The sequence below is a fragment of the Aethalodelphis obliquidens genome, unplaced genomic scaffold, assembly GCF_003676395.1.
Source record: "Aethalodelphis obliquidens isolate GAN/ISIS:26980383/991018 unplaced genomic scaffold, ASM367639v1 scaffold10, whole genome shotgun sequence".
Lineage (NCBI taxonomy): Eukaryota > Metazoa > Chordata > Mammalia > Artiodactyla > Delphinidae > Aethalodelphis > Aethalodelphis obliquidens.
Genome location: NW_020837954.1, coordinates 54,368 through 81,818, shown reverse-complemented (window position 1 = coordinate 81,818; position 27,451 = coordinate 54,368). Strand labels below are relative to the sequence as shown.

Sequence of the window (27,451 nt, the reverse complement as noted above, 5' to 3'; positions counted from 1 at the left end):
GGGCCTGGGGCGGCAGAGGGCGCCATGACGGCGTGACGTTGCACCAGCCTGAGGCGTGCCGTGCGTTCCTCCGGGGTAGTTGTCCCTGGGTCTCGGGACTCTGGCAATGGCGAGCTGCACAGGCTCCCCGGAAGGGGGGTGTGGAGAGTGACCTGTGCTCGCACACAGGCTTCTTGGTGGCGGCAGCAGCAGCCTTAGCGTCTCCTGCCCGTCTCTGGGGTCCGCGTTTTTAGCCGCGCCTCGCGCCCGTCTCTGGAGCTCCTTTAAGCAGCGCTCTTAATCCCCTCTCCTCGCGCACCAGGAAACAAAGAGGGAAGAAAAAGTCTCTTGCCTCTCCGGCAGGTCCAGACTTTTCCCCGGACTCCCTCCCGGCTAGCCGTGGCGCACTAACCCCCTGCAGGCTGTGTTCACCCCGCCAACCCCAGTCCTCTCCCGGCGCTCCGACCGAAGCCCGAGCCTCAGCTCCCAGCCCCGCCCGCCCCGGCGGGTGAGCAGACAAGCCTCTCGGCCTGGTGAGTGCCGGTCGGCCCTGATCTTCTGTGCGGGAATCTCTCCGCTTTTCCCTCCGCACCCCTGTTGCTGTGCTCTCCTCCGCGGCTCCGAAGCCTTCCCCCCTCCGCCACCCGCAGTCTCCGCCCGCGAAGGGGCTTCCCAGTGTGTGGAAACGTTTCCTCCTTCACCGCTCCCTCCCACTGGTGCAGGTCCCGTCCCTATCCTTTTGTCTCTGTTTATTCTTTAGGCCTACCCAGGTACGTGGGGGGTTTCTTGCCTTTTGGGAGGTCTGAGGTCTTCTGCCAGCGTTCAGTAGGTGTTCTGTAGGAGTTGTTCCCCGTGTAGATGTATTTCTGGTGTATCTGTGGGGAGGAAGGTGACCTCCGCGTCTTACTCCTCCGCCATCTTCCCGGAAGCCTCCATACATTCTTGTTATAAAAATTAAAGCATTGCAATTAACCCCAAAATCTCCACTGACTGTCCCCCTCCCTCATGTGTAATTTCCCTTCCAGAGGTTGCTATTAATAGGGAATTTGTCATTGTACGTACAGTTCTCTTACTGTGAATATTCAGGGTTTATATTGTACAAGTATTTTTACTAACGTAAATGGCATCATACGCTATACGTTGTTCTGCAACTTGCTGTTCCCACTCAGTAAGACATTTTGGAGCTCTTTTTCTGTTATTATGTATAGATTCACTTCATTATTTTCAACTGTATGGAATATAGACTTAACACAATTTATTATATCACTTTTTGCTATATGATTATGTTATTTACAGCTTGTTTATGACCCTAAATTGCTGCACTCCTTGTACATGTTTTCTTTTTCTTTTCTTTTTTTTTTTTTTAAAGAAGATGTTGGGGGTAGGAGTTTATTAATTAATTAATTTATGTTTTCTGTGTTGAGTCTTCGTTTCTGTGCGAGGGCTATCTCTAGTTGTGGCAAGGGGGGGGGGCCACTCTTCATCGCGGTGCGCGGGCCTCTCACTATCATGGCCTCTCTTGTTGTGTAGCACAGGCTCCAGACGCGCAGGCTCAGTAGTTGTGGCTCATGGGCCTAGTTGCTCCGCGGCATGTGGGATCCTCCCAGACCAGGGCTCGAACCCGTGTCCCCTGCATTGGCAGGCAGATTCTCAACCACTGCACCACCAGGGAAGCCCTGTACATGCTTTCTTTTACAATAAGGGTAATGCTAAGACTGGGACCCAGTAATTGCTGGGTCACAGAGTATGTTCATTTCCAATATTAATATTTACTAACATAGGCTTTCTTGTTATGGTAGGAAAGATACCTTAGTCTCTCCTATTCTCAGTACCAGGGTAAAATAGTACATTAATTTCCTTTTATTAATGTTATACCCTAAATAGCTAATTTTGTTATTTCTCTCCTAGCGTGAATGTTTATTCTTTTAGAAATTTAATTTTCATCATAAAATTAATATATACTTATTATATGGAAAATTTGGAAAATACAAAAGAGTAGAAGGAAAACAGTAGTCACCTTATTCCCATGAGCCGTGATACTGAGTACTTAATACTGAGATAATTTCCTACGGAATTTAAAAAGTTATAATTTAGTAACAACTAATTTTAACAATCAGCTTACATTATGCTGTTTTAACAAATAAATTAACAAAGTAATAAATTATGTCTTAAATATATCAGGAATTTAGATTATTTAAATTTCTGATTGAAGAATTTAGGAAGCAAAGAACTTATGAATTTTATATGGTAGTGACAAAAACAGTATTCCACGTTTTATTAAGTTAATGTCCCGTTTTTGAATAGTGTTCTTTTTACAGAGACAAAATTATCATTACTTTTAAGACAGTTCCAAGACCTGTATGGAAATTATAATAGTAACAGGAATTATTTCAAAACTGCTTTTTAAAAGTTATTTATACTTGTATTTATCATATTTGAAATATATGTATCTTTGGAAGTTTTATGGGTTTTCATGTTTTTATGAGAATTAAAAATGTGTTTTCAACAGATAGTCTAAAACATGCAATTGGATCCCATAAGCTATGTGAAATTTAAGTGGTGTGATATAAAAATTAATAACCCATATATTATGAGCAAAATTTGTAGTGTAGTTCTCACCAAACATAAATTAAGATTTGTGTAATTTCAGTTGAACTAAAATAAACTTGTTTTTACTCCTGCCACGTGGTGGCGCCACTCTAGCTTATAACGGAAGTAACCAGACATTCATTGTTAGTCTGTCGTGTTTTACTTTTTGCTTTATGAAAATAGCTGGAAGAGATATTGGTTTCTTTAATGCTAGTATTTTTAACAGTCACTAAACATTTTAAAATTGTTTTATGTCTTTTTATATTAGCATTCATTGAGTTGGTATGAAAGCTCATGCTGAAAAATGTATGCCCAAATATATAAGTTTTTAGACAGATGTTAACTGTAATTTGGTGCCATGAAGAAAGCCCAACGACTCCTTAATACACTTTATCATTAATTTAAAGAAGAGCAATTGCTCAATATTATAGATAATACTAAGCAAATAAAGAGCATCATCAAAGCAGAAGTATGTTGCAAAGTTGTAGATATATTGGTTCTATAAACGAATTCCCCATTTTTTTCTTGTGGGAAAATTAGCTTTGAATTATATGCAAGATTGTAAGAAACATATTTCTTATAAAATGCAACTGAATCATGTTGGGGCTTATCTTAATGTTGGTCTTACAAGCAAATACTGCCGCAAGACTCCAATGCCCTCTTTTGCGTTTTCAGTAATATTAGCACTAAATGAAGGGCAAGCGATGTCAGGTAATTTGAATAGGAAACAATTATGAGAAAATGGAATTATCACAAGTTGGATCCTATAAGCATGTAAAATAATGTATGATTTGTACCTTATTCTTCATTCACATGGCTATACTGTGTAGAGTTCATCTTTTGTATAAACGATTTAGCTACTGTTGCTTAGTAATAGGTATAATAGTCATTACATAATAAAGTTCCATTAAAAGTTGAAAACATTCCTTTTAATATTGTACTCTTGTGCATATTAAATTTATCAGCCCATCAAGAGAATGGATTAACAATTCAATGTGAAAGGAGAAATACCAATGATGAAAATCAGAAGAATCAAATTGGTAAGTAAAACCCAACTCCACATATATATATATATATTTATCTATTCAACTCAAAATTGATGATTTAGTTTCAGCAAAACATCATATATTAAATTAAAATCGTTAAAGTTTTATTGGTTTTGACGTTTTGTGCATGTTTAACTTGCATTGTTTTATAGTTGGTATAAAAGCAATAATAAGCACGTGGCATTTAAACACCAATTTATGTTTCTACATGTTTAAGTAGCGTTATGTTAAAGTAACATAGTTAACACTGGGGTCTGTGAAAATTATGTGTCCTTTAGAAGAGTTGTATCTGACTCCAGTTGAGGAACATGGCTGTGGTGTTGGAAACTTTGAGTTTCCTTTTGCAGATACTTTTTTCCCTCTGTTCTCTGGCTCTACCACTGTGACCAGGGTCCATGGCAGGGAATGAAGTGGAGCCCAGATCATAGAATGCAGGTGCAGGAGGCAGGTGTTGAGGGGATTGCTGTGTGACTGTTGTACAGAGGTGGGCAACTGGGACTATGAGCTGGGGAACCATGATGTGCAAGAAGAGGAAAGCATCTTCGTTGAGCTGCGTTATGAATTTTCTACTCCATCTCTTTCTCTCTCTCTCTCACTCTCTCTCCCTTCCTCCCTCTCTCGTTTGCAAAGATCCTGTCTGAATTGCTGAAAGGCAAGCACTGTCTGTGTAAATAGTTCATGATAAAGTTCTCTGTCTTTTAGAATTTATAGGGCTCTGGGATTGTGTTCACTCTCCTTTGGTGTTTACCCCCATCTGGGAAGACCAGGTCGGTTGGATACAGAAAATGAGACTTTTGTTCATCATATCCTATAGTGTTTCTTTAGTTTCACTGTTTCCAAAAGGACTCCCAGAAGATCCAGGCTGACATTTGAGCCTTTGAGAGGAAAATTCTCTGTGTGCCCAGACTGCCATCTTCAGGAATCTCCCAAATCACAGCTCATCCACAGTCACAAGGTCACCAGTGAGCCCCCAGGGGCTTCTCTACATTTCTTTCTGCCCATATTGACTGTCTTCTGATAGCTGGGATAAGGACAAGCACTTTATTGAGTGCTGGACTGTGCTGGTCAACTTGATTAAGCAGACGACTGTTGTTCTCAGAATCCTCTTCCATGTGAAACTCTGCATTAGAGATGGCCCAAAGATGAAATTGCATAAGATTTGGAAGGTGGAAGAGAAGCAGTAATAATTCCTCTTGTTACTGAGTCCAAGCTCATACTACTCCCCATGTGACAAGCCAATAAATCGAGAGATGTGTTCCCGTGGCAAGGAATAGAGAGTTTATTCAGACAGCCAGCAGTTTGGGAAGATGATGGACTAGTGTCCCAAAGAACCATCTTCCCCAAGTTAGAATTCAGGTTTCTCTTACACTTAAAGGGGTGGCGATGGTGGTGTGGTTACTTGCTGCAAGCTTCTTGGTGCCAGAGTCCTTTGTTCTTGAGCTGTCCAGGGAGGTCCAGTCACAGTGTTCCCATAAACCTCCAACAAGACAAACGTTATTCGGTGTTCTGCAACTTTTTATCTCTGTATGAATGGAAAAGTGTTATACCTTTAAAAGTCAGCACCTTGAGAATGGGTTATACTATATATTTCAGGCTATAGGTAATATTCTTGACTTGAAGCAAAAGTAATAGAATACAAAGGTTAAAGTAAAATAAGCAGATACAATATGGAGCCAGATTTGTTCTGCACTATTACACTCTTAGACGGTCACTGTGATCAGGTACAATGATAGATACAGGGATTCCAGGCAGGTCCCACGTTGTCCTTTTTCTCCTCCATTCTATTCCAGCTAATCTTTCTGACTTTTGGTTCTGCCAACCAACAGTGACCCCAGGCCCATCATCAGATGCCTGACTGTATATCCACCGAAGAGGTAACAGCTTTCCAAACACCTCTCAATGAGTCCCTCTTCACAATCCCATTTTGATGGCTGAAAGTGCTTAGGTTCTTAGATTTTCCTTCAAGCCCCAACTCGTCCCTCTGTGCCACTGCTTCAGGCAGGCAGGTTAATGACCCCTTTTCTGATCCCCTGACTCCCTTTTCCAGAGCTTCACTTCTCCAGCTCCTCCTGTATTTGTAAGGTCTAATTCCTATAATGAATCCTTATTCCTTTATTCTATATCATTCACAGGGGTTCTGCTAACCTGGCTGACTCTAAGTGGTACAATTACTGGTCTGAAACTGATTCAGTGGAACGGAACGTTCAAGATAGGGAGTTGGTATTGATTCTCTGATTTTGCTAGGTGTAATGACCCCATTGCCACTGGTAAATGGGACACTAGTAGTCCCTAACATTAGGTGCCTATAGAAGAAAGTGCTGGGTTACCAGGTAGCTGTTGTCACTGAATAATTTAGTGGAAATAAAGAGTATAAGGACTGTGGGTTGCTTCTAAGTACCATAAAGAAATTAGGGAAAGAAAATAATGAACTTGGGGTAATACATTTTCAACCCAAGGTCCAGGCAAAGAACTAGAAATTTTCTGTGACTGCCCTGAAAGAGATATTTATTTCTCATAGCTGCAGGGTCTGATATTTCTGAAAACCCAACCAAAGACTAATCCCATGAGTAGGGGGATTACAATAACAAGTTAACTCAAACTCTCTTATTGTTAAAATTAGGGCATTGATTGACATAAAGTTAGGACCCTGAAAATTGAGATGGCAACATGTGGGCAGATTCTGATAAAACTGAGGCCCTAGGAGGCCCTCAGTCTCCTTTGCTTGTGGAAGCAGACTTTCTTCCCCTGTGTGAGGAGGTTAGTCTCCCTTTGCTTGGAGTACCTGTGATGACCCACCTATCCGGTGGGGAAATGCTGAGACTTCTCAAGACCCACCTCCAGCACTTTCATTGCTTCTATATCTGTAGCCAGACTTAAGATCTCATGGGCACAGGTACAAAATAATGAGATATTATACATGTCAAAAGAATTACAAGGTTTTTCTAATTTATATTTACATGGCCAGAAGTTTATACTGTAAATTTTTTCTCTTTCCTTCCCTCCAAAGACTTGCAACTCTTTGCCAAGATTATAGTACACTGGGGAAGGGAAATAACCAGACTTTTGGGAGATTTCTGGACACTGGCTGTGAAATGATACTAAATCTTGGAAACAAAATAAGCCACTCTTGTCTGTTTATCAGAGTAGGGGTTTATTGAGGCTGAATGGTTACTGGTATTTTGGTTCAGGTCCATCTCACAGTATATGCAGTTGGGCTCTGAACTCACCCTATGGTTATTTCCCAAGTTCTAGAATGCTTGATTGAAAGAGACACACTCAACAAATGGTAGAATCACTATACTGGTTATCTGATGAGTGAGGACAACTGGAAGATACTAGAACTGCCTCTCAATTCCAAAATAGTAAATCCAAAATAATCCTACATTCCTGGAGAAACTGTAGAGATTAATACCTCCATAAAGGACTTAAAAGACTCAGGGTTGATGATTTCCAACACATCTCCATTCAACACGTCTAATTGGCCTGAGCAGAAGACAGATGGCTCTTGAAGAATGACAAAGGGTTATTGTAAACTTAACCAGATGGTGAATACAAATGCAGCTGCTGTTCCAAATGTAGTTTCTTTGCTGGAGTAAATCCACAAATCCCTTGACATTTGATTTGGAATTTCCATATTGATATGGAAAATCATTTTTTTCTCTATATATACCTGTTAGCAGAGACTGCCTGAAGCAACTTTATTTAATTTATTATTATTAGTTTTTAAATTTGGAAGGGCCAGAAATATATTTTCAATGTTTCACCTCAGGGTTATATCAACTCTCCAACCCAGTCCGACTCTATTGCACAAAGAAATGATTGCTTCCCCATTCCACAAGACACCACATGGGTCCACTACCTCGATGGACCAGGGGAGCATGAGGTAACAAGTACGTTAGACACCTGGGTAAGACACATATATGCCAGAGGGTGGGAAATAAGTCCCAGGAAAATTTAGGGATTTACTTCTAAAATGAACTTTCTTGGGTTTCCATGGTCTGGGACAAGTTATATTTCTTCTAAGGTTAAAATCAAGTTGCTATATCTGGTCCTCCTACCATTAAGAAAGAGTCACAATACTTAGTCTGCCTCACTGGATTTTGGAGGTAACATATACCTTATTGGGTGTGTTGTTATAGCATAGACCTATTTATTGGGCAATCTGAAAGGCTTCCAATTTTGATAGGACCCAGAAAAAGTGAGGGCTCTGCAACAGGTCCAGGCTGCTATTCAGGCTTATCTGCCACTCTGGTCGTATGACCCAGACAATTCATTGGTTCTTAATGTGTCTCCTGAACCTTGGGCAGACCTCTTAGATGAATTACAGAACAGACTTTTAGGATCTGGGAGCAAAGCCATACCATACTCTGCAGATAAATATGCTCCTTTTGAGAAACAGCTCTTGGATTTTTACTCGGTCTTAGTAGACCCTAAATATTTGATCATGGACAACCAAGTTACCATGTGATCTGAAATGTCTAATATGAAGTGGGTGTTGCTTGACCCACAAAACCATAAAGTTGGGCATGCATGGGAGTGGTATATATAAGATCAGGCTTGAGCATTTCTTGAAGGTACATGTAAATGGCATGAGCAAGGGGCTCAGATTCCCATGGATCTTAAGTGTCTCATCTTTTTCAGCTTGCATCTATGGCCACATCAAGGTCAGAGGCATACTAGTCATGAGCATATAAGTATTAGTTGCAATCCTGGGGTGGGCAGAGAAGTAGACCAAGGTTGGAGCCAGAAAAACAGCAGTATTTAAAGCAGGAAGGAGAAGAGAGTTGACTGTATAGAAATCGTCATGGTGTCACTGACCACATTGTGTTCTTATATTTTATTTATGAGCCTAGCTTCCCAAGTAGACTGTGAACTCCTTGAAGGAAATAATTACAACTCATCTTTTATGTGTTTCTATTCCTAGCAACTGTCCCAATGCTTTGCACATAGGATACTCAATATATGTATATTCAAATGAATGACCAAATAATTAATTAATGGAAGGACTCTATGGCTTGACCTTTCTGCTTGGTGCTTCCATCATTTAGTGTGACATTTCACAGTAGTAGTTCTTTGTATCTTTTTATTACTATTTTTTTATTATACAAGGAACACATATTTATGGAAGAAAATTTAGAAAAAAGGAAAGCTAAAATAGAAATTGCCCCTGCTATCAATATAAATGCAATGTGAGCCACACTCATAATTTAAAATGTTTTACTAGCCACGTTAAAAGAGAGTATAGGGCTTCCCTGGTGGCGCAGTGGTTGAGAGTCCGCCTGCTGATGCAGGGGACGCGGGTTTGTGCCCTGGTCTGGGAAGATCCCACATGCCGCGGAGCGGCTGGGCCCGTGAGCCATGGCTACTGAGCCTGCGCGTCCAGAGCCTGTGCTCCGCAACGGGAGAGGCCACAACTGTGAGAGGCCTGCGTACCGGAAAAAAAAAAAAAAAAAAAAAAAGAGAGTATAAATAAATAAATAAAATTAATTTAATTTAACTTTTTTAAAAAGTTTATTTTTTTGTTTTTATACAGCAGGTTCTTATTAGTTATCTATTTTATACATATTATTGTATACATGTCAATCCCAATCTCCCAGTTCATCCCACCATCACCCCTCCCCCCCACCACTTTCCCCCTTTGGTGTCCATACGCTTGTTCTCTACATCTGTGTCTCTATTTCTGCATTGCAAACTGGTTCATCTGTACCATTTTTCTAGATTCCACATATAGTGTTAATATACGATATTTGTTTTTCTCTTTCTGGCTTACTTCACTCTGTATGACAGTGTCTAGGTCCATCCACATCTCTACAAATGACCCAATTTCATTCCTTTTTATGGCTGAGTAATATTCCATTGTATATATGTACCACATCTTCTTTATCCATTCATCTGTCGATGGACATTTAGGTTGCTTCCATGACCTGGCTGTTGTAAATAGTGCTGCAATGAACATTGGGGTGCATTTGTCTTTTTGAATTATGGTTTTCTCTGGGTATGTGCCCAGTAGTGGGATTGCTGGGTCGTATGGTAATTCTATTTTTAGTTTTTTAAGGAACCTCCATACTGTTCTCCATAGTGGCTGTATCAGTTTACATTCACACCAACAGTGCAAGAGGGTTTCCTTTTCTCCACATACTTTCCAGCATTTATTGTTGTATGTAGATTTTCTGATGATGTCCATAAAATTACTTTTAATAATATATTTTATTTAATCCAATAAACCCCAAATGTCATTTCAACAGGGGGTCAATGTAAAAAATATTACTGATTTTTTCATACTAAATCTTTGAAGCCTGGTATATATTTCACCCTTACAGCACATCTCAGTTTGAACTAGAAGTGTTCAGTAGCCACATGTGGGTAGTGGATAAGTATTGGACAGCCCAGTTCAAGACTTTTTAATGTATATATAGTGATGCAGCTTTACATAAAATTATAATTCTCCCTCCACAAAAATTAGGTCAAATGAAACCTGCAGTTTTATAGGTTTTTAAAATAAACTTTAAATTTTAGAATAGCTTGGATTTACAGAAAAGTTGTGTAGATACTACACAGTTTCCATATACCCCACACCTAGTTTCCCTTCTTATTAACATCTTCCAATGGTAACCATGCCACAATTAATAAACCAATACTGACATTCTTGTTAACTAAAGTCTATACTTTATTAGATTTATTTAGATTTTACCTAATGTCCTTTTTCTGTAAGGCTTGCTTGGAGCCTTACAATAAACACTGTACTTTCCTTCACCACAACCTGGTGTCAGTAGATTGGCTTTACTGTGCGTTGGGTGAGTGGACCCAAGTTTGGTGTGGTAACACTATAAATAAGAGGCACAAGGTCACTGATCTCACATAGCTTAGATCTGGTACGGTAGGTAGAGGGTCACATAAGAGGATGTCCCCCAGAAAAGGCCTCCCAGAAGAATTGATATCTAAGTTAGGACCTGCTGGATGATTACGATAAATGGTGTGTGTGTATAAGGGGGAAAAGGGGGATGGTAGGGTGCTGCTTAGAGAGGGAAGGTACCAGACTGAGGAAACAAAGGAGTGATCTGGGGGCCCCTGGACTTAACTGTGTTGTTGATCTGCCCAAGCATAGGCTCTGCCAACACCCTGGATGCCTGCTCCTTTCCAACAGGGGTCTTCCTGGAGGAGGCCCTTGGGGTATGACCTGGCTCTTTCCTCACAGGCTGACTTAGGGCCACTCTGTTTTTAACATGGACCTCATTCCACCATCCTCCATTTAACTTCAGCACCCTGGCTCTGAGCCTGCATCCACTCTGACTTAATTCTTTACCTACATAAACTTTCCTCCTTTCAGGCCATGAAAGCTTTCAGAAGGATAACTATAGAGAACATAAGTACACCCACTGCCTTGGGGTACTATTATTGGTATCATAAATAGTGCACCTGTTTCATTTAGTAAGTCTCTTGATTGAAAACCATTTTCTTGTTGGCTGAATTATTTCCTTATCATCTCATTTGTGTTTTATTTCATCAACAAGAATGTAAGCTCAGTATGGCCAGGAACCCTTGTTCTATACGCTCATTTCTTCACTTTTTAAAAAAAGGGATAGATAACCATTAAGAGTGTTTAGAAAATGTTTCTTGAGTATGGGGATTTTTCACTGCTTTGCAAATAGAAGTGAGAATGAGGAAAACCAGGCAGTATTAGACTATTTAACACCGTCTTTCTCCCCGCTTCATACTTAACTAATAAGCTCCCTTCTCATTTCACTAAGAAAATAGAAGCAATCAGAGTACAACTTCTTCATCTTCTCACTCCAAATCTGCAACCCTACTGCCTCTGAAGCTGTGCTCTATGCCTTTCTATTTAATGGATGAACCCTCCCTGCTTACGTTAAGGCCAACTCCTCCATTCATGTACTGGACCCCATCACCTCTGCCAACTCAAGGACTTTAAAATGTTAGGTTCTATCATCTGCATTACCAATTTCTGTCTCTTGCTGGATCATTTCAGTCAGTATGTATAAATATTCTATACTATCTTCTATGTTGTCTCATACCCCTGGTAAAATATATATCTCTTGCTTGACAGTTTCTAATTCAGCGTCACAGGGAGGTAAGGAAGTGCAGGTTTTCTTGTTTTTTTCCCACTGATTTCTCTGCTATGTGCCTCTTCTCCCTCTCCCAGGGTTTCTTAAAAATATTTATAGTATGTTTAAAGTTCTAATTTCAAAGGAATGCATATTTATTACATATAATAGGAAAATGGAGAAAATATGAAGAAGAAAATAAAGATCACCTTTTAAAAAGCAGAGAGAAGCTTTGTTAACAGCTTAGTGTTTTAGCTTCATATATGTACATTTACAAAGTTGTAACAATGTGGTATATTCAGTTTATTTATTATATGTTTTCTCTTAACAGCAAGAGTATTTTCAGATCATTAGTATGGTTTTAATGGCTGCATTTGTATAGAAATTGCCATGATTTATTTAGCCATTCTACTACTGGTAGATATTTATATTTCCCCCAGTTTTTTACATAATAAAAAGTGTTACAACAAAATACTGTACTTCTATGTAATTATTTATGCACATTTATGATTATTTCCTATGAACTAAATTAGTAGAAATAGAATTAATGGGACAAGCACATAAACTCTCTCTCTCTTTCTCTTTCTCTTACTCTCTCTCCTTACCTCCCTATGGTAGCAAAGCTCAGAATCCGAAGTACATGTTTTTTCCACCACTGGACCTTGTTTGTGTCTTCAATCAGAAGCTTTCCGGTACTCCAAAACATTCCTTAGCTCTTTACTTAGGCTTTGCCATTATAACTTTTCTTAAAAATACTATTATCTCTAAATTACAAAAACTGTTCATGCTGGCTGTCACCATCATATAATATGGAGATGGGTAAAGGAAAAAGTCAATCTCTTGTGCTTGTCGTGTCCTGGTCCTTTGGTTCCGTGGTGGGATTGGGGGAAACTTTTGTTCCTGGTGTTATTTGAAGTCAAAATTCTCTCTCTGCACATGCCTTAGCTGCATGACTTGCCTTTTGTTTTGTTGTCTCTGAAAACAACCCAGTATCTGATCAGAAAAAGGATAGGGTGAGTTTGAGCTGGTTTTATGAGTATGGTAAGAGTTACTTGTTGAAGGCATGATAAATATGAAAGACTTTTGAAAAGCATCCTTGATGTAACTATTGAAAATGAAGAAAGACATTGTGCCCCCCCTTGTGGATTTTCAAGTGCTTTTGAAATTGAGAAAACACTGAATAAATCTGAAAGTAAGTTGAATGCCGTGCTGTCAGAGATATTGATATTGTTTTCATTTAGAGATATTGCATTGTGATTTAAAGTAAATTTGTTAGAATCATCTCATTTTTTAAAAAATTCATTTTAACAATGAAGAATGCCTTTGGCTATGCTCCCAGTTCAGGAGAATCTGCACAGTCCTTTTATACTGATTAAATTAGACCTAAATCAGCAGTGCTACATTTTGCTGTTTACTAATCACAAGTTTGGTGAGTCAGAGCAGGCTGCATGGTAAACACAGTTCACAAGTACAATAATTGGGGTTCTCTAACAAACAACCAACAAGTGAAGTTTCTGTAACAAACATTCCTAATTAACAGTGCTTGGAACCATTAGGATAATATTTTCAATATTATAAGAAAGCTCCTTGCTCTTTTTAGTTAACAGAAGTAAGCAGAAAACTTTATATAATTATAAGATACGAAACATGAATTTAGCTTATTTTTATAGTCGCTGGTATGTAACTGTGCATTCGCTGCTTCCCTTTTCTATCTATATGCAGCTAATAACAAACATTAATCGAACACTTATTATGTGTCAGGCACTGGCATCTCTATGAGGTACCTATTATTTACTATCCCAGTTTTTGAAAAAGAGGGAAGAGTGGAGAAATGAAGTATTTACTTAAGGTCATAGAGCTAAAATCTGAAGGATCTGCACGTAGGCCATCTATACCTGGAGGCTGTGCTTTAATTTGTTTCACCAAAGAAAGGCTTTTTGTTAACACAGTGTCTTTCAGTCTCAAAAGTCCTTGTGTCAATAACTTCCTAAAACTTCTGTCAAAAAAATAATGGTATTTAGTTTTAACTTAACTTTTCATCAGGGCTGAATCATGGATATTTGGGGCTCCTAAAAATTCATTTCCACGAAGAGCTGCTGGGGGAAAGTATATATCTGTTCACTGAGCCATTATTTCAGAACTTCAAGAATATGTGCAGGCTGGGTCTTTTTAACACTTCACAAAAACATAACTCAGTGTGATGAGATCAACAAGCAACTTACATTTTAGTAGGCAGCAATAGGGAATAACAAAAGACTCCATTTTTCTGCTAAGCCATTCTGTACTTTTGCTAGCCTTCACCTGCTGATTAATGACCTCCTGCTGGCACAGCCGATTCAATGAGAGACCCGACACAGATGGACACAGATGTATACAAACAATGTAGGGAATGGGGGCATCCATTCTCCTTTTGAAGTGATGCAGTTTGGGGGTTAGATTTATGATGTGTTTTTATTGGCAACAGTGGCTCCTATGAGGTTTCTGAGAAGGTGGAGAACGAATGTTTGCTAGGCCTTGAATGTCAATTGTTCAGAAATTGCGAAACATATGCTGGTCAATGAGTTTGCTGTCAAAACAGAAAAGATTGATAGAGAGGAGGACATTTCTTTAGAGAACCTAGCAGGCAATCCTATGCCTTTGAGTGCCCTTAAGGGAGACCAATTTGCAAGGCTGGTGTTTACTCTTTCATTTGGTTTAGTTGTGGCATTTACATAGTAATGTTTTCAGTTTAATATGGAAATGTTATTTTAAATCCTATACATGCTGCATATAAAAGTGTCCGAATGAATTATCTTATGTGTTTACTATTTCTCCATGTTTGTTTATGTGCCTATTTGAAAATACTCTTTGCCAATCCCTGCTTTCATTCTGATATAGTGTCAGCAGGGTCCCCTAACAGGGAATATGTATCCCTCTGGTGCCTCTAGTAACAAATTCCCATATTTCAGTGTTGCACCAAATTTCATACTAACCCAAGCTATTTCTTTTAATAAGTATCCAGGTTGGCGGTTTTCAGTTGTGGTGTTTTGGTTTCCCAGTCTTCGAAACAGCACATAACCCTTGGCTGGCCTGAGGGGGTATGTAATATATGTGAAAGTCATTTGTCATTTCTGTAGGAGCAGAAAAGACATTGAATGTGGCTGATCTGTTGACTAGAGACGTAGCAGGCAAACATTTTGTAATTGGCTCAGATGTACAAACCACAACAGCTTTATTTTCTATAATGACTTACTTTCTAACTCCAGTAACCATTTTTCCTGGTATCAGAAAACTTACTTTAAGCAAATATAGGGTTTTCTTAGTTAGATCATAATTTTTAAAGTCAATTAAGGATTTTCTCCGCCAGTTTAGGTTTCCCCCTCTCCATCCTTGGGATGATGTCTAAGTTCTAGAGGGCTTAGTGGTGTCCTGGTGTTGGTTGGGGGCACCAGGCCCATGCTGGTACCTGCTGGGATGCAGTGCTTTGGGTCTGGCCTGCAGCATTATTGTTTCTGTGTGTCCAGATGTCCGAGTCCCTCTAGGTTTCTGGTTGTTGATATACATGTTCTGTGTCCTTTTTTCATGAAATTGAAACCCTTCCAGATTCACTAAGGCTCTCTCAGTTAATTTCCGTGCTTTTGTGTGCAGATGAAAATTCATCTGTGCTAACGTCAATTTGGCAGAATGGGGTTGTCTTGGGCTCTCTGGGCCCACTGTCACTACAGCACAGCTATCTCTGCTCTGGTGGATACTTAAAAGGATATTGTCACTCAGGCTTTCCGACAGGAATTAGGTAAGTCTCCTATTCTCAGCTTCCTACAAACCTCTTTGGGGCTCCATACTGACCCTCCCACCCCTCTGGTGGGAGGGGGTATGAAGGTAGGGCACGGAGATCCTCATCAATATCTTAACTGTCTTGCTTTTATCTCCATCACCCCTAGGAATTCCCACAGACCTAGAAATTTGTATTAAATCTAGGGTTTGTACCAACCTGTATTCTCAGAGATCTTTTTTAAGACATAGATTTTTTTTTTAAACTCAAGGGTTATAACCCAAACTCAAACCCCTTTTCTTTCATTCTATTGTTTCTAGAGAAAGTTTCCAAATTTTATTTTGAAGCTTGAAAGCAGAGAATTATTCTCTTTTCTTTTGTGTTCATTGTTTCCTACCTCCTTCAATACAAGTCAGGACTTCCTGCCTAACGTGAGAAGGATCACAGGGTGAATAAAATACCCATCACAGGGTAAAATAAAATACACATCGGCTCATATAAAAATGTTACTTTGTCACAGAGACAATTGGGATTTGGAATTAAGATACCAGTTTAGTAACACCTTTCTACGAGATCAGAGAAGATGTAAGTGATTACCTTCTGAGATACTGTATGAGGCACTGGTTAAAGGCATGAACCATGGAGTCAGATGGTATGGATTCAAATCCTGGGAATGTGTAACCTAGGACAAATTATTTAACCTCCTCGTGCCTCAGTTTCTATAACTGGGCTAATAACTGGAGTTGTTATGAGAATTAAATAAGTTAGTATGTGTACAACACTCAGAACAGAAACTGTTAAACAGTAAGCACTTAACAAATGCTAGTTGTTATTGTTAGGTGTTGCCAGCCCATGTGTTGAAAACATCTAAAAGTGGTTATTATCTCACATATACATGTGTTCCAAACAATACACGTAGCATCAAAATTTAGACATTTTGTCCCCTTTCCAGTTATTTTGCCCATGTTAACTACTTTTAACTTTGTTTTTCACTCTCTTGATATAATTAATTAGTTGCTTAGGCATCACACAGATAAAACTTATTTTATCCATATGGAATTGCTCAATACAAAATGTAGCTACCAGAATTGGTCAGATTATGAGGTTAAGGGCATAGTCCTCCAGACTGCCAAGTCTACCCAAAACTTCTGACCCCATTTGAAAGGAGTTAGGAACCAACTACAGAGTTAGAGAGAAGAGTCTACACAACACTATCCTTACTTCTGACAACTTCAAGTTTAGGGGTTTCCGCAAACCACACTTAGGTTCCATAATATGGTAGAAAAACTCAAAGAACGCTTTGAAACCTATTATACTCATGGTTATTTTTATTACAGGAAAAGAATACATTAAAATCAGCCAAAGTAAGAGATGCATAGGACAGTCTGGGAGGATTCCAAACTTGAAGCTTCCATTGTGCTCAGGGATGGGTTAACTTCTCAGCGTCAGTGTGTGACAATACTCACAGAGTACTGTCAGCCCAGGAAGCCCACCTGAACTTTGGTGTCCAGAGTTTTTACTGGGGCTTCATTATGTAGACATGATTGATTAATTGCCTACATGGTTGAACTGAGTCTCAGGGTTGATCCATATCATGTAACTCAAAGCCCCCACCATAATTGATATGGTCTGTCTTTCTGGCATGGCCAAATCCCCCATCCTAAGACTACTGGGTGAGGCCAGCCTCAAGCTGAGTCATCTTGTTAACAGGAACCATCAGGTGTGATCCAAGGGGCCAACCATTTATAACAAAGACATTTATTTGTTATAATCATTTCTTATGATTCTGGAAGTTCCAAGGATTTAGAGATTCCCTCCCAGGAGCTGGGACAAAGGCCTGTCTTTGGGCAAGGCTAATTTCCTTACTACACATTAGTAGAAGTGTAAGCAAATTTCATTGTCTGTAATCCAAAATTTCTCCTTGTCTCTCAGGATCTGTCTCACTGCAATCTCTCACCTCAGCCTGGTTCAAGTTTGGAGATGATTAGTTTAACATTGTTTCTGTGTCCACACTGCATACAAACATACTCTCTGCAGTTTTCCATGGTAACACCTACCTTTGTGCGAATTCTTTTTAAGGTCTTTATTTTTTGTCTCCACTCATATTGAGCTACAGCCTGACTCCCAGAGGTATTGCTTCATGTGCTTCTAATCCTCTTTGATCAGTATTTGAGTTAATGGATGTGTCACTGGGAACATTCACACTTAAGGAACAGTCCAACGCAGAGTAAGATGCCTGATGGCTCAGATTCATTCATTTATCAACTATTAATCACATTTTTTTTGTGCCAGGCACTATTTTGAACACAGAATATTCAGTGAAGCTTAGAGGTTAATGAGAAAGGCAGATATTTATTGTACAGATAACCTCACATAAATACATAGAAATTGTGATAAGGCCTATAAAGCAAAACCTGTTTTACTGTTTCGAAAAAAAAAATTACAGGGTTCTTTGAAACAATAAAACAGAGGGGACGAATTTAGATGGGGGGGGCAGGAAAGTGCTCATTGAGGAAGTGACATTTAATTCCAGATTTAAAGAATGGGTGAGGATTAACCAAGTGACTGGAAACTCTGATTTGATATGACCTGGTAAGAATGGCATTGATGTAAGCTCTAAATTTAGTCTTTGTTCTGCCTCCCCACTCCCACTAAATGAGGAAAATGATCTTTAATTAAACTTGAAATTCAAAGGCCCATTGTATCTAAGGGCCTAACTGGCTCTGGGGTCAAAAAGAAATCTAGTGAAGGTATTTAGTGAAATTGTGAAAACATTCCAAGAGAAGCCTTTGGAAAGTCTTCAGTTTGTCTCATTCCCATATCCGTAGCAACTGAAAGCTTTAAAAAATTTTTTTCAGGAGATTATGCTTATGGTATCTGACTTATGAGATCCACAGTGCTTTCATTCCATGATATGTCTTGGGCCAGTCATTAAAATAGACTTTGTTCTTTTTCATAGTCACTGTTTTGCCAGGCAAAGGAATCCGAAATTATTGTAAAACATCACAAATATTCCTTGTTAAGGTGAGCCAAGTGTGTGCTGCAATGAAAAGGTTAAGCAGCTCTAATACGCAGCTTAAAATATGTTGAAATGAAAGCCAGGGTGGGCTTCAGACTAAACACTGTGAAATGTCTGTGATACATGACAAGAAAGAAAGAGTAATTGGCTTTACTTAATCTAAGCAGATAGGGATTTTGGAAGGGATATTAGTTGACTTGCAGAATCACTAGGCAGGCTGGGGAAACAGACTCTGGGTCTGACTTCTAAGAGCAAAGGCCAGAGCCACCCATTCAACTGGCCTGATAAGGAGGTTGCTGTCCCTGTGCTAATCACAGGACCACTTGATGGTGGTGCTGAATGTCCTGGATAGGAAGCAGCCTCCAGTGCTACCAGCCACAGAACATGCAGCCACACAGGCCCAACCAGGAAGTTACTACTCCTGGCCCAATGAGGATGCTATTGCTGCCAACCCCAGAACCATGCAGCCTCTACTGCCTCCCACCAAGAAAAGTGATTTCCCTGCCTACACTGTTCTTCGTGTGGCTCAACTCCCAATTAAAGGCTCAGGTCTGCACCCTAGCTGCAATGGAGCCTGGGAACTATGTTAAATAGTTTTTCTACCTTGGGAAGGCAGGATTCACAGCATGTGGAACTGTCAATGTGGACATAATGTTTAATCCTTTCCAGAAGCCATTAATGATGGTTGTTCTTTAAAGTAAAAAAGAATGACCAGAGAGACATTACAAAATGGTCATAGGGATAAGGGAGGATCCCAAAGAATAAGGGATCCTCAATCTAAGAAGATGAAGAATGAGAGGAAATATGGAATGTATTTAATAATTTAATGATGACACAACAGATAGTGTAATGAACTCAGTCATTAAAATGAGTAAAACTGAGGTTTGAGGTTGATTTAAGTATAAGAGCTTTACATCATACAAAGCCACATTTTTACAAGCGTCAGCATGGTTTGAATTTATCTCAACTTGACATTATGCATAAATGAATTCAAGGGTGAGCAATAAAATCTAGTTTTTAAAGGAAATTGTATTATTGATATAAAAAATTAGATTTACTGGTAACTGTTTGCCAGTGCCATAGATGAGTGACATTTATTTTGGTCTTTACTATTTATCTCTATCAGACAGAGTTGTTTCTTAATTGTTTGGAAATGGCCAACAGTCATTAGTGACGAGAGCCAGTGATGACAGCCAGAGAAAATGAAATGTATGAAGTTATTAATTAAAGAATTAAGGAATATATGATGAAGCAATAAACTCCTTTCTAAATTCTAGGTATACTTGAGGAGGTACTGTTCCCTCTAATCCTTTTGGATGGTTCTTTCCATAGCCTGGGATATTTCCACATGCCTGAGAGGCACTCTGCTGAATGCATGAGGGTATTCTCTGCAGATCTCCAGGGTTATCTCTCTGTGTACCTCTCTTTTGTCTGGTATTCTGTCCTATGAACTCTAGCTCCTCCAATCTCAGCTCTGACTCCTCAACTCAGGGAAGTCACTGGGTTGTGACTCAATTTCCCCTCCCTGTGCGATGGTCTGGAAACTCTCTCAAGGCAATAATCTGGGGCAATGTTAGGGCTCCCTTCATTTGTTTCGCATTCTCAGGGATAGCTGATAGCTTACATGTGCATCCAGCAGGACGAAGCCTGCAGAAATCTGGTTGTCACAAAAGTGACTACAGAAAAAGTGGGGCTGATGGGCTGTGAAGTGATACACAAGAGGCATCTGATATAAGCCACTTGGCACTTGCAGTCTTTTTCCCTCTTTCCAAAGTGGTTGCTCCTATTTGGCCCCAAATCATGGATCCTAGCTGTTACTTATTTACCTACAGCTTAGGTCTAAGAACAATTTTTGACACAGCAAAAAACCAAAGTGACAGCTTCATCTTCAGCTTCAGCTCTAGCCAGAGTCAGGATTATCTACACACCAAGACACCACTGTCTAAATCTTACTGCTTCTGTTTTCTGTCATTTCAACTGTCGACAAAACAAAAGATGTTCTAAAAGTTCGTTTATACCTCATGGAATGTCAACATTGGTTCTTCATCAGGAAATGGGGGCTTGAAATTAGAATTGACTTGATAAGGCTTTGGAAATTGAACCATGTCTGAGGTTAGTAGAGGTCGTTAGGCTTTTGGAGAACTCTGTTGGGTCTCAAAGACAAATAGAAGAGAAGGAAAGAGAGACAAGAAGAAAGACAAAGGGGAGAGAAAAAGTTATGGGGGTGTGGTGGTGGGTGGTCATTGGCCTTTGCTGGATTCCTCCAGGTCACTGCTGACCCTCTGACTCCCATTGGGATCCTATTTTGAAAGTCGCCGTCTTATTTAGAGCTGATCCTCTTTTGTGTCTTTCCCCCGGTTGGAATCCATGGAGCGTGGTCTCAGGGCCAGGTTTGTGCCTTACTGCCTTATGTCTGAACAACTTGCTATAAAATTGCCTCTTCATCAGCAGAAATCCATGTAAGATTCATTACCTTAAGACTTCACTGAAGAGATTTAAACTTTTATTGATAGTTGAAATGGTGGAAGATTTAAACAAATGAGATGAAAATAGCTGATGAATGACTGATGAATGTCTGTCCTTGACATGGAAATGGGGTTTAGAAGATGAGTCCTATCCCTTTCTCTAACTGGAGAAGGGAGCAATGTTTCAGGACTCGAGAAGACGTGTCAAGTTTGAATAGGAAGTGGAGAGTCAATTAGTGTCATTGAATGTGCCAGGGCAGAATAAGATAAAGGCAGTGACTTTAATGAAGATAAATATAATTCTGAAGTGCTACCTTGAATTTATTTAGAAAAAGAGAGGAATTTCATGAGATTTATTGCAAAATGATTGAAAATTTCTCCTTTCTCCGAGAACTTCACTTTGGCTGACACAGTATTAGTCTTCCCACAGTCATCATTAATTTTTCATACATTTGTTACTCTACAAGAGACTTAGGTACTGCCTTAATAAGGTATGTAACCAGGACATATGCTAATTCAACTAAAAATTTTAAATCTGAGTTACTTAAACTTCAGGGCTGATGCAGAAAAATACACTTAAGTAAGAATGTAAGGTAATCCCCCAGAGGTCACTTTTCTGCGAGTGAATCATTTGCATTTATTTAGAGGTTTAATCCCAGAATATCATTAGTTTTATAAATTGCATATGAGTTTCTATCAATAGTAAAAATAAAGGAGCACCTTAAAATAGTTTTCTCTTCTGAAAATGTCCTCTGTTGTCTACTGTTCTACGAACAAACCAACCAACAGAATAACAAATTGCTCCCTCACCTGTGTTTTGTTTTTAGCTATCGCTCCATTTCTCTGCTTTCTTTCCCAACAAAATTTCTCAAATGAACTATTTTTCCTGCTTCTATTTTTTTTACTTCCTATTAGCTCCTTAACCACTTTCAATTCATCTTCCATTTCCACCACTCGGAAACTGTTCTTCTCAAATGCACTAGAACTTCCTTGCTGCAAATCCAGTGGTCACCTCTGTTACCGTCTTGCTCAAACTCTTGGCAGACTAGTCCCTTCTCTCAGTTATACAATCCCCCCTCTTAGCTTTTCTGGTTTTCCTCTGCCTTATGGCCACTCCCTCTCAGTACCCTTTGCTGAGCTCTTCCCCTTTTCTGCTCACCTTCTTCGTGTCATAGTGCCCAAGTCTGACCCAAGTTCTCATCTTTTCACTAACTCTATTTATTCTTAGAAAATCTATCTCCCCATGCCCCTTGGCTTTAAATACCATCTACATGTCAATGACACCTGAAGTTATAGCTCTATCCCTGACCTCTCCATTAAGCTTCAAACCCATTTATCTAACTTTCTCTGTGACATCTTCACTTAGATTTCTAATGGGTATCATAAACCCAGCATGGCTGAAACACAAATTTTGATTTCTCTTCAAACCTGTTCCAGTATTACTTATGTCAGGAAGTCACATCAAGATCTACGCAGTTCCTTAGGCCACATATCAAGAAGTCATTCTTAGCTCTGTTCCTTTTTCTTTGCCTTCTCCCTCACTTAAACCATAAGTAAATTCTGTTAATTTCACTGTCAAATATATCTCATATTTGCATATTTCTGTTCATCTCCTCTGTTTCCATCCTAGTCCAAACCACCATCATTTTTGCAAAGATTGTTTCAACATTTCAACAGTCTACTAAATGTTCTCCTTTTTCTTCCCCCTTTGGCCTCCCCTCCTGTCTCTTTATCTACTTTCCACAGTGGAGCCAAGTAATGTTCTTAAAAAAGGTAAATCAAACCATGTCACTGGTTTATTTATAATTTTCCATCAGCTTCTCGTTACGTTTATTAATAGAAATCCCCAGTCCTACTCACCATGGCTTTTGTAAGGCTCTACATGACACCTCAAGGAAACATCTTATACCAACCTCTGTCTCATTCACTCTGCTCATCTCATTCCTATTCCTGGAAAATGCAAGGCTTTTCCCCATTTTAAAGCTTTTGTATTTGTTTTCTCTATGCCCAAAATGCTTTCTCCCCATATCTTAGCAAGACCTGTTCTTTCTTTTCATTTGAGTTTCAGCCTAAATATCATCTCAGAGAAGTTTTTCCCTGACTACTCAATGAAAGTATTCTTGGAGACTTCCCTGGTGGTGCAGTGGTTAAGAATCTGCCTGCCAGTGCAGGGGACATGGGTTCCATCCCTGGTCCGGGAAGATCCCACATGCCGCAGATCAACTAAGCCCATGCGCCACAGCTACTGAGCCTGTGCTCTAGAGCCCGTGATCCACAACTACTGAAGCCCGCATGCCTAGAGCCCGTGCTCCGCAACGAGATAAGTCACCACAATGAGAAGCCCGCACACCACAACGAAGAGTAGCCCCTGCTCACCGCAACTAGAGAAAGCCTGCGCGCAGCAACGAAGACCCAACGCAGCCAAAACAAATTAAAAAAAATTTTTTTTAATAAAAAGAAAGTATTCTCTACTCTTCCTCCCTCACATCACTCTCTTTTATTTTCCTCTGAACATTTATAAGATCTGGTTTACCTTGTTCATTTATTCACTATAATATTAATTCCATGGGAGTAGATTTTTAAATTTTGTTCACTGCTATATCTTCTGGACTTAGAACATGCCTGGTAAATAGTAGGTGCTCAGTAAATATTGGTGGAATGATTGAATTTGTTTATTCCTGTATTTTTATGTCTCTTTCCACACCGTTCTGATATAAGCTTCATGGTTGGAGGGACCTTGTTCATTGTTGTGTACTCAATATCTAGGATAGTGTCAGGTTCATAGTCCCTCAATAAATATTTATTAAATAAACGAATGAATAAAACAGTATGACTAATATACCCAGTATCTGTGAAGTAAAGATGGTTCAGCATCACTTTTCTTGGCTTTTTAACGAAGAGGACTCTCTTTTAATGCTGAAGAAATTCTTTATTCTTATCTTATTAATTTATCACAAATGTATTAGGTTCAGAACAGCAAGTTGTGCCTGTCCCCCTCTCTGGGCAAGAGTCTTGCCCAGGGCAAGGAATGTGGATGCATATAAAGTGAACATAACCACAGGATGAGCAGTAGGTCTACTAGGTTATAAGCTCCTGGACACCAGAGTGTCTCAGACACATTTTATCCATGAGCCTAGAAGTGTTTTCTACCTAGTTAACTCACATATTTACTGAATTGAGATGTTAGAATGTTAAGGAAAAAGACAGAATCCCAAACCTGTCCAGAAGGTATAAAAAAGTCATGAAAGAGAATGATTCACAATGGCATCACCTTTCTTAACAGCAACTCTGGATATAAAGAAATAGTGGAATGATACCTTCAGAATACTGAGGGAGGCACCATATATGCTCTGTACCCTTCTTCTCATTAAAAAAGTCAATGAAAAGAGCTTTTCTTCTCAAATACTGGAAATACTGCTGGAATTTCAACTTATAATTTTATATTCAGTCAAAATATCAATCAAGCATGAGGATAGAATAAAGATATTTTCAGACATGCAAAGAGTGACTGAAGAAAAATCCTATGCAGCCTTTATTATAGAGGTTTTAGCAAATGTGTTTTAGCAAATGTGTTTTAGCAAAAAGAAGGACTAAACCAAGAAATGAAGATATGTGAGATTCGAGATGCAAGGTAACCAATAAGGTATAAGCAATGCTAAAAAGTCCTAGAATAACATTTGTGCAGTAGGTCCAAAGAGCAATCAGTTCACACAGGGCAAAGGATAGAGATCAAGGGACAGTGACTCTCTGGAAAAAAAGAAAAAATTGATACTCTACTTGACGTGCTTGATGCAGTTGGGAGAAATTATTTTAAAATATTCAAAAAATCTGTTGAAGAACTCAGAAAAAAAATAGGAAATTGATATAGAACAAATGAAAAAAGGAGGCAATTATTAGCTAAAAACAAGTTGTACCAGAAAGGAAATGTAATCGTAGTACTCATTTTGGCTAGACAATGACCCTATTTACATGGTCATAATCATATATGTCCTGACTATAGATTTAACCCCATATTGTGATATAACCATGTTAGGAAGGTGACAGTGGTGCTGTGTTACCATAAAAGGAAGTCAGTAGATAACGTCTAATATTGATAAATCAAGGGTAAAGCACATAATTTAGAAATTGTTAAAATGGACTTGGATTGAACATGGGAGTAGAACATGATATTGCAATTTTTTTTGGAGGGGGCAGATAGGGAATGGGAGAACAGACCTTTGTAATACCACTGACGTTTTAGGTATGTGCTGGCAGTATTTGATTAAAAAAACTTTGATTTTAGAAGAAAAGGGGTTAGTTATAAGTTAATATGTGCAACTAATTTTATTGAGTAACAAGAACAATGATAACAATAATACTTATGTTTATGTTAAGAATGCCAGTGGGGTGGGGAAAAATATGCAAGGAATCCTTGGTGGTATAAAGGCGGAGAACTAACGACTGAGACCCACTGGGTTTGATATTTTGTTTCATGAATTTTCATAAATGCAGTTTCCTATTTAGGACTCTCCATGTGAGAAACTTAGGATCTGTGTTTTTTTCCAAAGAAGTTATTGAGCTTCCCCAGGGCCACTTTACGCAGTCTTTCATCCCTGCACACAAACCAAACCATAAAGTTATCCTTCTACCAGTTTTTCTAAGGCCATTTGACATTTTTCCTAATATGATTTAAAAAGGCCAGTGACTGCTGGGCATCATTAGAAAAGAATTTGGAAGCTTAAATTATTATTAGGTGCTTGTTATTTACATCCCATTCATTTCTCCAAAGATTTGAGGTATTAGCCCATCAGTGAGTATTAGTAAACTCATGGTGTATCTAAATCTACTACTAATAATATCTACCACTTACATAATACTGTCTATGTCCTGGGGACTATTTCAAGCACATTGCATGTGTTATCACATGTCATCCCACAAATAAGAGTTAGGTACTATGATTAACACTGTTTCCTTTTTTTTTTTTTTTAATCGTTGAGTAAAAACTGAGGCACATAGAAAGAGCAAATTGGTCAAGATCATGCAGTTAGTAAGAGGTGGAACCAGTATATTTATACCCTGGCAATTTAGCTCCAGAGTCTATATATTCTACTTCCTATGTAATAGACCACGTATTGTTCTAGTTCATATACTTGGTGATGGTGCTTTAGAGATTAGGGATGGTCTAGAGGAAGAAAATCTTAAATTTTAAAAACTTAAAAAACTTACATCATCTGTCTGATGAGAGAGACAGATGAATATGGAAAGACAAGAATGAGAAGAGGTAATGCCTTTCAGCTTTAGAGTTTGGGCACAGGCTCCAGATGCCTGGGGAGCACTGTGTCTCTACAGCACAAAAGTAGGTCGCAGAGTCTCGGGGCTGTGAAGCTGAGATGTGCAGGGAGCTGTGACGTTCTTTTCTGTTGATTGTGGCACTTACTCTTCCTTTCTTCTTCATCTCTAAGCTCAGTATAAACAAGGAGACAACACCTCTTCCAGGATTCTGTTGGAACCACTGTAAAGTGGTCATTTTTTCTGAGTAACTGCAGTTGATTGTGACAAAGTCTCCTTCCAGGGCACTCAGGTACCGGGGACTCTGCTCCACATCATTTTTGCCACTTACCCCTGTTCTCAAAGACATTGGCAAACATAGAATATTACTATTAGTTCAGCATTTTTACAAATTTCTTTCTTTTACATGTTTCCCAGAGGGCACTCCAGATCAGTCACGTGGACTCCCTTATCTCCCCTCCTCAGAATTTTGAAAAAAATATCCATTTAGTCTCCCTGTTCCCATATCCAGAAACTCCCCAACTTACAGTGTAACCGAAGCCACAGAAGAGCCAACAAAACTTGCTGGGTCTTCACCATTTTTACCGCAGATCTCTGTTAGAGGATTCGGAATATATGTTAGTTGGTCAAAGGAGTCTGTTATTATTATAAGTTCTCTACATTTACTTTAGAACTCAAACGGGATTCCCAGCCCATCAAAGGCAGAACAAATGCAAACCTCTGCACTATTTGTAAGGTTACCTGCACAGCGAACTGTCCATGGTCTTTTAAATAAAATGCCCACATTGCCACCTAGTGGCAACACACACAGTTGTTCATTATGTATCAATAGGTCAAATACTCTGATGAAAAAACGAAGACAAAACTGGAATCAAAGTTATCATCAGTGCTAGGAGCCCCGGAGTTGGGGTAAGATGGGGAATAGAAGTCCTGTGATTCCTTGGCTTCAGCCGGCTATGCTACATCAAGTGGAGTAAGTGACAACCTGTGCATTTTACATTGTATCTTTCTGAAAATCCAAGGACAGCTCTGTTCTGGTTTTTAAAGGGATTCCTTATAAAAATATCTGGTTTCTTCATGTGACATCCCTGTTTTTTTCCATAATATTATGTCAGACTCCTTTCCTAGTCTGATCTTTCCTTTTTGGACTTGCTACAGTTTTTCTATGTCTCTTCAAATATGTTTCAAATGTTTATTCATCTGGTTTCTGGCTTATCTATGATTGTTATCTATTACTGTTTCAGTGGTCTTATCACACTGTTGAATTATTT

At 39.1% G+C, this 27,451-nt stretch overlaps 1 long non-coding RNA gene across 2 annotated transcripts in view; it reads left to right on the top strand.

Annotated features, from left to right (window-relative positions):
* Nucleotides 1-27,451, top strand: part of LOC113622553 (uncharacterized) — a 177,406-nt gene that overhangs the window by 106,535 nt on the left and 43,420 nt on the right. Inside the window, exons 5-6 of one of the 2 annotated variants that reach the window (XR_003433568.1) lie at nt 3,534-3,612; nt 18,765-18,776. This is a non-coding gene — a long non-coding RNA (uncharacterized LOC113622553). Of the gene's footprint in view, nt 1-3,533; nt 3,613-18,764; nt 18,777-27,451 lie in introns of those variants that run through there. The other variant, XR_003433567.1, reaches the window with a different exon arrangement.